Source organism: Mesoplodon mirus (genome assembly GCF_964341445.2).
Source record: "Mesoplodon mirus genome assembly, chromosome: 15".
Taxonomy (NCBI): Eukaryota; Metazoa; Chordata; class Mammalia; order Artiodactyla; family Ziphiidae; genus Mesoplodon; species Mesoplodon mirus.
Genome location: NC_138991.1, coordinates 35484824 through 35493687, shown reverse-complemented (window position 1 = coordinate 35493687; position 8864 = coordinate 35484824).

Here is an 8864-nt window from a genome sequence, read left to right as displayed (position 1 = left end):
CACCACAACTAGGTATCAGTAGATTGGCTTAGTTCAGTAACAATTTTGGTGACCCAGGTGAATTCCCATCCAGAGTGGGTGTGTCTTGCCTGTGGCACATAGGCCCCTGGCTGGTTGCAGCTCTCATATCCTGGCCAGCAGCTGAGCACCTTTGTCTCAGGGACAGTTCTGAGTGCTTACTGCTGACTTGGTGTGACTGGCCCATGGCACTTTCGATTCGATGGTGACGGAAGCAAGGCTCTAGTTCTGGTTTGTGAGCTGTCTGGTAAGTAGTGGAACCTTGCATGTGACCACACCAGGATATTCTTCCCTACTGGGTTGCCTTGAATGGAATTTTTCCTTTTGGGCGTGGGGTGGGAGAAAGCACAGGACTTGGTTGTCTGGTTTTGAGCAAAATGCTTTTTTTAAAAAAAAAATTTATTTATTTTGGCTGTGCCAGGTCTTTGTTGTGGCATGTGGGATCTTGTAGTTGTGGCACACAGACTCTTAGTTGCAGCATGCTTGTGGGATCTAGTTCCCTGACCAAGGATCGAACCCAGGGCCCCAGCACTGGGAGCACTGAGTCTTACCCACTGGACCACCAGGGAAGTCCCCAAAATGCTGCTTTAATTGGAGTGTTCTCTTCTGGGTTGAGGAATCCTTCAGCCATTCCAGACTGCCCTTGTGGTGACTGGGAAACTCCCTGTTAAACGAAGGCTCGTTGGTACCCCTATCTGGAACAACAGGTAGGAAATCTTCCATTCTTGTGCTAGGGAACTGTGATCCTGAGAGGCCTTCAGCACTGGGTTGCCTAGTTCTGATCTGTTTCTGGTAATACCAGCTGTATGATAAAAAGGGAAATCAGAGCTCTATTGCATCTTGTTGTCCCCTGGGGTGTATTTTACAAAATTGGGAAATTTTCAGTTATGTTTCTATGAAAAGAAAGATGACTTTGTTATAATACCACATTGTCAGAATGTTTAGACTAGAGAAAAATGGTGAAGATAAAACTCTTGACATTTCAAACTTTTAAAAAAAATAAATTCTTTTATTTTTGTCTGTATTGGGTGTTTGTTGCTGCACGTGGGCTTTTCTCTGGTTGTGGTGAGCGGGGGTTACTCTTCATTGTGGTGTGCAGGCTTTGCATTCTGGTGGCCTCTCGTTGGGAGCATGGGCTCTAGGCGTGTGGGCTTCAGTAGTTGTGGCACACGGGCTCAGTAGCTGTGTCTCGTGGGCTCCAGAATGCAGGTTCAGTAGTTGTGGCGCACAGGCTTAGTTGTTCTGTGGCATGTGGGATCGTCCCGGACCAGGGCTCAAACCTGTATCTCCTGCATTGGCAGGTGGATTCTTAATCACTGTGCCACCAGGGAAGCCCCAAAACTTTTTTTTTTTTTTTTTTTTTTTGCATATGCAGTTAGAGAAGTCTGGCTTGATTAAAAAAAATTCTTTTTTGGGGGGGGGATGGTGGTGGGATGAATTGGGAGATTGGGATTGACATATATACACTAATATGTATACAATAGATAACGAATAACCTGCTGTATAAAAAAAGTAAGATAAAAAAATTCTTTTCAAAATTCTGGCCCTGAGAGAGCAAAAGTACTCCTAGGTTAAAGGTTAAGTTATAACTCTTATTTCCTTGAAATGCAAAGACCACTCACATTGTCTGAGACTATTGTCTTAGCTTACTTCGTAGAACCTGAATCTGAGGGGAAATGGGAAAAGAAGCATTTTAAAACTCAAGTGAACTTATTCCAACTGTTATAAATGAATGTGTTTTAGACGTCTAATTCATGACTTTTAAAATGAAACTATGAGATCTCTAGTTCTGTCTTTAAAAATTAATTTGTAAATGAGCTCTAATTGATTGGCTCAAAGGAAATTAAGTGCTTATATAAATTCTCAGGAATACAACAGAAATTAACCCAAATGAATTTCAAGTTCATGTGATCTGGGGGAATATTCAGTATTAAACTAACTTTAATACCAGGTATTAAGTTTGGTTTAATACAGACCTGTCTTTAGAGTCAATATTAAGTATAATACTTTTATTGTACTTAGGTTTACTGAAAATCAAAACTCATCATCCCTGTTGCAAAATTTGTCAGCAAGAAAAGATTAACTTGGCATGATCTTATCATAAGTGATAGAGATAAATGGGATAAAAGCTTTTAGGTGAACTCTTTAGGAATAGTTGTTTGTTTTTCCAGATGTTTGGTAACTTGAGTTTTCCTAAATGAAGGTAAAATGATGAAAATTAATTGTCTAAATCATTTTAAAATAAGATGAAATACTGGAACAGTTGCTAAGCAAGTCTGTTTACCTAATTTAGTTTTTCTCTAACAAGAGGACAAAAGATATGTCTAATAAACCCAAACATGTCTTGTACCACATTGAAGAAATTGTGCTATGAGAAAATGTTTTTAGGTTATAGAAGATGTTCCTAAGTTTGCTAATCAGAAAATGCAGGTATGATAAACATTTCACAGTTGCTTGCCTCCTGGTTTTTGGTAGAGATTAAAGTTTTTAAGGGTTAAAAATTGTGATAGGTAATTAAAAACTACTAGAAATAAGGGAAACATTTCAGTATGTAAAGAAAGGATATATGTTGTTGGCAAGAAGGTATGAGAAATGGAGATATTTTTGTTAAAGAGTAGATTTGTCCTAGAGCTGGTTGTTTCTGGATGGGGAAAGAATAAGGGACAAACTCATGGATATAGGAAGTTGTGGAAGAGGAACCTTGAGAAAAGAGTTTTGTTCATGGTCAGAACTGGATCAGATTAGACTGAATTCAATCTAAGTAAATTAATTTTGTTATTAAAAGTAAGCTGATAGGGCTTCCCTGGTGGCGTGGTGGTTAAGAATCCACCTGCCAATGAGGGGACACGGTTTCAAGCCCTGGTCCAGGAAGATCCCACATGCCGTGGAGCAACTAAGCCTGAGTGCCACAACTACTGAGCCTGTGCTCTAGAGCCTGTGAGTCACAACTACTGAGCCCGTGAGCCACAACTACTGAAGCCCATGTGCCTAGAGCCTGTGCTCTGCATCGAGAAGCAACTGCAATGAGAAGCCCATGCACTGCAACAAAGAGTAGCCCCCCACTGCCGCAACTAGAGGAAGCCTGCAGGCAGCAACAAAGACCCAATGCAGCCAAAAATAAATTTATTTTGAAAAGTATTTTATTTATTTAAGCTGATACAAGACTGGAGTTTTTTTTTTTTTGTTTTTTGTTTTTTTTGGTACGCAGGCCTCTCACTGTTGCGGCCTCTCCCGTTGCGGAGCACAGGCTCCAGACGCGCAGGCTCAGTGGCCATGGCTCATGGGCCTAGCCGCTCCACGGCAGGTGTGATCTTCCCGGACCAGGGCACGAACCCATGTCCCCTGTATTGGCAGGCAGTCTCTGAACCACTGCGCCAACAGGAAAGCCCTGGAGTTTCGTTTTTTGTTATGAGACAGTTTTCTTGGAATATTGAGCTTCTTTAAGAGTGTCTTTTATTATTTTTTAATATTTTGTCCGCACCATGCGGCTTATGGGATCTCAGTTCCCTGACCAGGGATTGAGCCTGGACCACAGCACAGTGACAGTGCTGAATCCTAACCACTAGAACACCATGGAACTCCCAATAAGACTGTTTCTTACGTGACCTGTTGTAACCTCCTGTATTTGCCTTTGAAATCTTCACTGTCACTTTAGTTGAGTCCTTTCACAATACTTACGATTCTACTTGACCAAGTGTTTTAAAACTTTATTTAAAAAAACTTTATTGAAATATAGTTGATTTACAGTGCTGTGTTTCAGGTGTACAGCACAGTGATTCAGTTATGTGTGTATATATACAAATATATGTATGAATACATGTGTATTGTTTTAGATTCTTTTCCATTATAGTTATTACAAGGTATTTTTTAAAAATTAATTATTTTTGGCTGCATTGGGTCTTCGTCGTGGTGAGCAGGGGCTACTCTTTATTGCGGTGCACAGGCTTCTCATTGCGGTGGCTTCTCTTGTTGCGGAGCATGGGGTCTAGGTGCACGGACTTTAGTAGTTGTGGCTTGTGGGCTCTAGAGTGCAGGCTCAGTAGTTGTGGCGCATGGGCTTAGTTGCTCTGTGGTATGTGGGATCTTCCCGGACCAGGGCTTGAACCCCAGTCCCCTGCATTGGCAGGTGGACTCTTAAACCACTGCGCCACCAGGGAAGCCCCATTACAAGATATTGAGTACAGTTCCCTGTACTATACAGTAGGTCCTTGTTGGTTATCTATTTTATATTATAGATAGTAGTGTAAATATTTTAATCCCAAACTCCTAATGTATCCCCCCACTCCATTTCCCCTTTGGTAACCAAGTTTGTTTTCTATGTTTGTGAGTCCGTTTGTAAAATAAGTTCATTTGTAGGATTTTTTTAGATTCCACATATAAGCACTATCATATTTGTCTTTCTCTGACTTCATTTAGTAAAATAATCTCTAGGTCCATCCACGTTGCTCCAAATGGCATTGTCTCATTTTATGGCTAATATTCCACTGTGCATATATATATATACATATATATATATACATACATACATATATATATACACACATATATATATATGTATATGTATATATATATATGTATGTGTATATATATATATATATATATATATATATATATATACCATATCATCTTTATCCATTCGTTTGTCCATGGACACAGGTTATTTCCATGTCTTGGCTATTGTGAATAGTGCTGCTATGAACATTAGAGTGTGTGTATCTTTTTGAATTACTTTCTCCAGGTCACCAGATCATATGGTAACTCTATTTAGTCTCTTTTAAGGAACCTCCATATTGCTCCATAGTGGCTGCACCAATTTACATTCCTACCAACAGTGTAAGGGGGTTCCTTTTTCTCCACACCCTCTCCAGCATTTATTATTTGTAGACTTTAAAAAATTAAATTATGGCTCTGCGGGCTCTCCATTGCGGCACACTGGCTTCTCTAGCTGTGGCATGCGGGCTTTAGAGGGCATGGGCTGTAGAGCATGTGGGCTCAGTAGTTGCAGCACAAGGGCTTAGTTGTGGTATGTGAGATCTTAGTTCCCTGACCAGGGATGGAATCTGGGCCCACTGCATTGGGCACATGGAGTCTTAATCCTGGACTACCAGGGAAATCCCTGTAGACTTCTTGACGATAGCCAATCTGACTGGTGTGAGGTGATAACTCATTATAGTTTTGATTTGCATTTCTCTAATAATTAGTGATATTGAACATCTTTTCATGTACCTGTCGGCCATCTGTATGTCGTCTTTGGAGAAATGTCTATTTAAATCTTCTGCCCATTTTTTGATTGGGTTGTTTTTTTGGATATTGAGCTGTATGTATATTTTGGAAATTAAGCCCTTGCCAGTCTCATCATTTGCAAATATTTTTTTCCCATTCTGTAGGTTGTCTGTTTGTAAGGCTTTATTTTTTAAATATTATTTATTTTCCTTATTTTTTTTGGCTGCATTGGGTCTTAGTTGCAGCACATGGGATCTTTGTTGAAGACTATGGGATCTTTTTCGTTATGGCCCATGGTCTGCTTGGGTTTCTCTCTAGTTGTGGCATGCGGGCTCCAGAGTGCATGGGCTCTAGTATGTGGCAGGTGGGTTCTCTCATTGAGGCGTGGGAGCTCAATAGTTGCAGCACGTGGGATCTTAGTTCCCCAACCAGGGATGGAACCTGTGTTCCCTGCATTGGAAGGCAGATTCTTTACCACTGGACCACCAGGGGAGTCCCAGTAAAACTTTATTTTTGACAAACTTCCTCAAATCAAATTCTAAATTGAAGTTCTTTTGACCTCTAATTTGGGACCTTTAAAAGGCCCCTGAGGCATCTCAGAGAGATTAAACTAATTCAGATTATTTGGTATGTTAAATTACATGAGAAGCACTATCAAATGAGTGGTGATAAAACCTTCTTAGGTAATACTGTATGGGTAAACATCACCAAGTGTTCTAAAAATTATATGAAGTTCCTAAAATTTGGATATGTCCTGGTATTGTTACCAGTCTTAATTCTAGTTATCTTTATAATATTTTTTGTCACAGCAACTTGGTTAAGCTTGTCAATTGCATTGTAATCAGATCCTTAACTGCCTTTTCAAGTCTTCTGTCATTCACAGATGATATTGCACTCATGATTTTGCAAAATCTTAAGAAGATTCATAGAAAGGACTTTTTGGCAGGTAAAAGATAACTTCCAGATCATACTGCTGAACTAGTTAAGAAATTCTAATGGAAACATCTTAAGAAGATTCATAGAAAGGACTTTTTGGCAGGTAAAAGATAACTTCCAGATCATACTGCTGAACTAGTTAAGAAATTCTAATGGAAACCCTGATTGTTTCATAAAACTGTTAAGAAGATTAAGATCAAGATTAGTTACACAGTACTGAGTGAACTAATGAATATGGTTATGTTTTTGTCTGAAACACTGCTGGCTTTTAGTCTGTGTTTTCTAGACATGAGGAAACCTCTCCCTTTATAACAACTTGGTAAGTGGAATTGAAACATTTATCTTTTCTCTTGACCTGATCCCTCCAGGAGTTGGAAACTCAGAGTCCCAACAGCTTTATCAGCTGAATAAGGAAGGTCACCTCCTGCCAGGAGCAGGAATATTGAGATATTTTAGGAACCTTGAGAAGGGAGGAATTCTCTCATATCTACAGATACTGCAGGCAAAATCTGATGGCAAGTTGTTGATATGATTTTCCAGGCCTCAAGAGGTTTTTAAAAAGTTAAATTGATATTCTTTAAGAAAAGTTCTAGCACAGCCAATTGAAAAGAGCCTATACGACCAGTTACACTTAGGTAAATCAGGCTGTTTACTGAAACTAGACTTAATTTGGCCCAATTTGGTAGAAATGAGGATACATTAGAGAGAGATTATGTTTTGATAATATACCTTTGTGGATACTGAGGTTTTGTATATACTGAGGGTTTTTGTATTATCTACATCCAAGATGACCTTGTTGCTATATTATAAAGTATTTTAATTAAGTTACTAAAGGAATATTCTAAGCTTGTTTCTGAAACTGATCACGGTAATCTATCTTTGGATGAAGATCAGATGCCCCATGATCCACAACCAGGAGATTATACATACTGGAAAGAACATCACTTATAAGACTCTCTCCCACCTAAATGAAAAGAGCCCTTATCAGGTATTTAGTTCATGCACAGTGAAATTGAAAGAAACTGACTCTTGAATTAATATTTCCCACTCAAGGGCTTCTGTACTGGCCTGGTTGATAAAAGGACTGCTGACCTCAAACAACACCCACATGAGAAAAAGACAACAGCAGTGGTAGACAGCTGACCCGAGAATTTGGACCAGGTCTGTTAAGATCCATCCTAATTCAATGGAACTGTTCACCAAATGTGTCTCCGTATCAAAATGGAAAGTTTTTGTTTTATTTCTAATATACTTCTGACTCCAATGTTCAGGATAGAAAGGAAATTCTCCAGTGAAGCTGAATAACTACTCACGATGTGTATCACTGCTCGCTACTGAAAGATCTGCAAACAAAAAGGGAAAATGATGGAGGAAACTTTCATGTATTGAGGTATGGAGAAGTCATTCTGGCTTATAAGGTAAGGCTGTTCTAGTTTATCAAACATACATTGTACATCTGCTTTAACCATTAAAGAATGCATTTAAAAAATCAAAATGAAGTAACTGGTTCAGGCATCCAAAATGGATCTGGGTGCCTATTATGGACGTGGTTTCAGACACATTCCTATATTACTGAGAACTTGAACTTTCTGAGCTGTATCAGACTCAAGGACACTATCAGCTGCTATGAAACCTTTCTCTTTAGGAATGGTAACAAGCAATACAGCTCAAGCTATAGCCTCCCAGCAGAAGGCACTAGATTCTTTAGGCAGAATAGTACTAGATACTAAAATTGCTTTAAATTATATTTTGACAACAAAAAAGACGTGTAGTGGCCAATAACTCCTGTTATGTATATGTTAATACCCTTGGAGAAGCTGAAACACAAATAGAGTTAATTCAAAATCCTACTAATTTACATAAAAAGGACCCACTCTGAAACTTGTTTTCCTGGTTGCCATCTGTGACAGGAAGACTTTGGGGGTATACTACAAGGGTGCATTTTCATCATTATCCTCATTATAATATGTCTACTAATTTTCAAATGTTTGTCCAGGTGCTGTGACAAAGCAGTCACACAGAGAGGTAATGTTTTATAATACAAAATATTGATGCTAAGCAACTTGAGAATTCTTTAAAAATGAAAAGTCAGGGACTCGGGACTTCCCTGGTGGTCCAGTGGCTAAGACTCTGTGCTCCCAATGCAGGGAACTAGATCACACATGCTGTGACTAAGACCTAGTGCAGATAAATAAATAAACATATTAAAAAAGTCAGTGACTCTCTCCTCTAATCCTGAAAAAGGTTGTTCCCTCTCTTCCCCTCAGGCTTGAGGTGTATCAAAGAAAAAGGCTGACTAAAACCAAGCAGGACCCTGTGGGCCTTCCTAGAGAAAGACCGCCCCCCCCCAACAATGTCCCCTGTTTTAGCCTCCCAGGCCTTCCCTGAGCTCCCAAGAGCAAATTTAATTAGAAGTAAGAAAATGCAGAAACAAAGGAAAGCAGTCAACTAAGGCAAAATAATAATTTAGCCATAAAAAAAAGTCAAGGAACTTTAGTGCCTCAAGGGCTATAAATAGTATCCTGAGCCATTCCCTTGAGTTGTTTTGAAGATATCAATACCCCCACCAGGTGAAAGACGTTAACCGCATGCTGACTACCAGCATGTAGACCCCAGACTGGTTGGAACCAAAAGGCTGAGATTCCCAAAACATCACCCAATTATTCACCATTAACCAGTAAGAATTG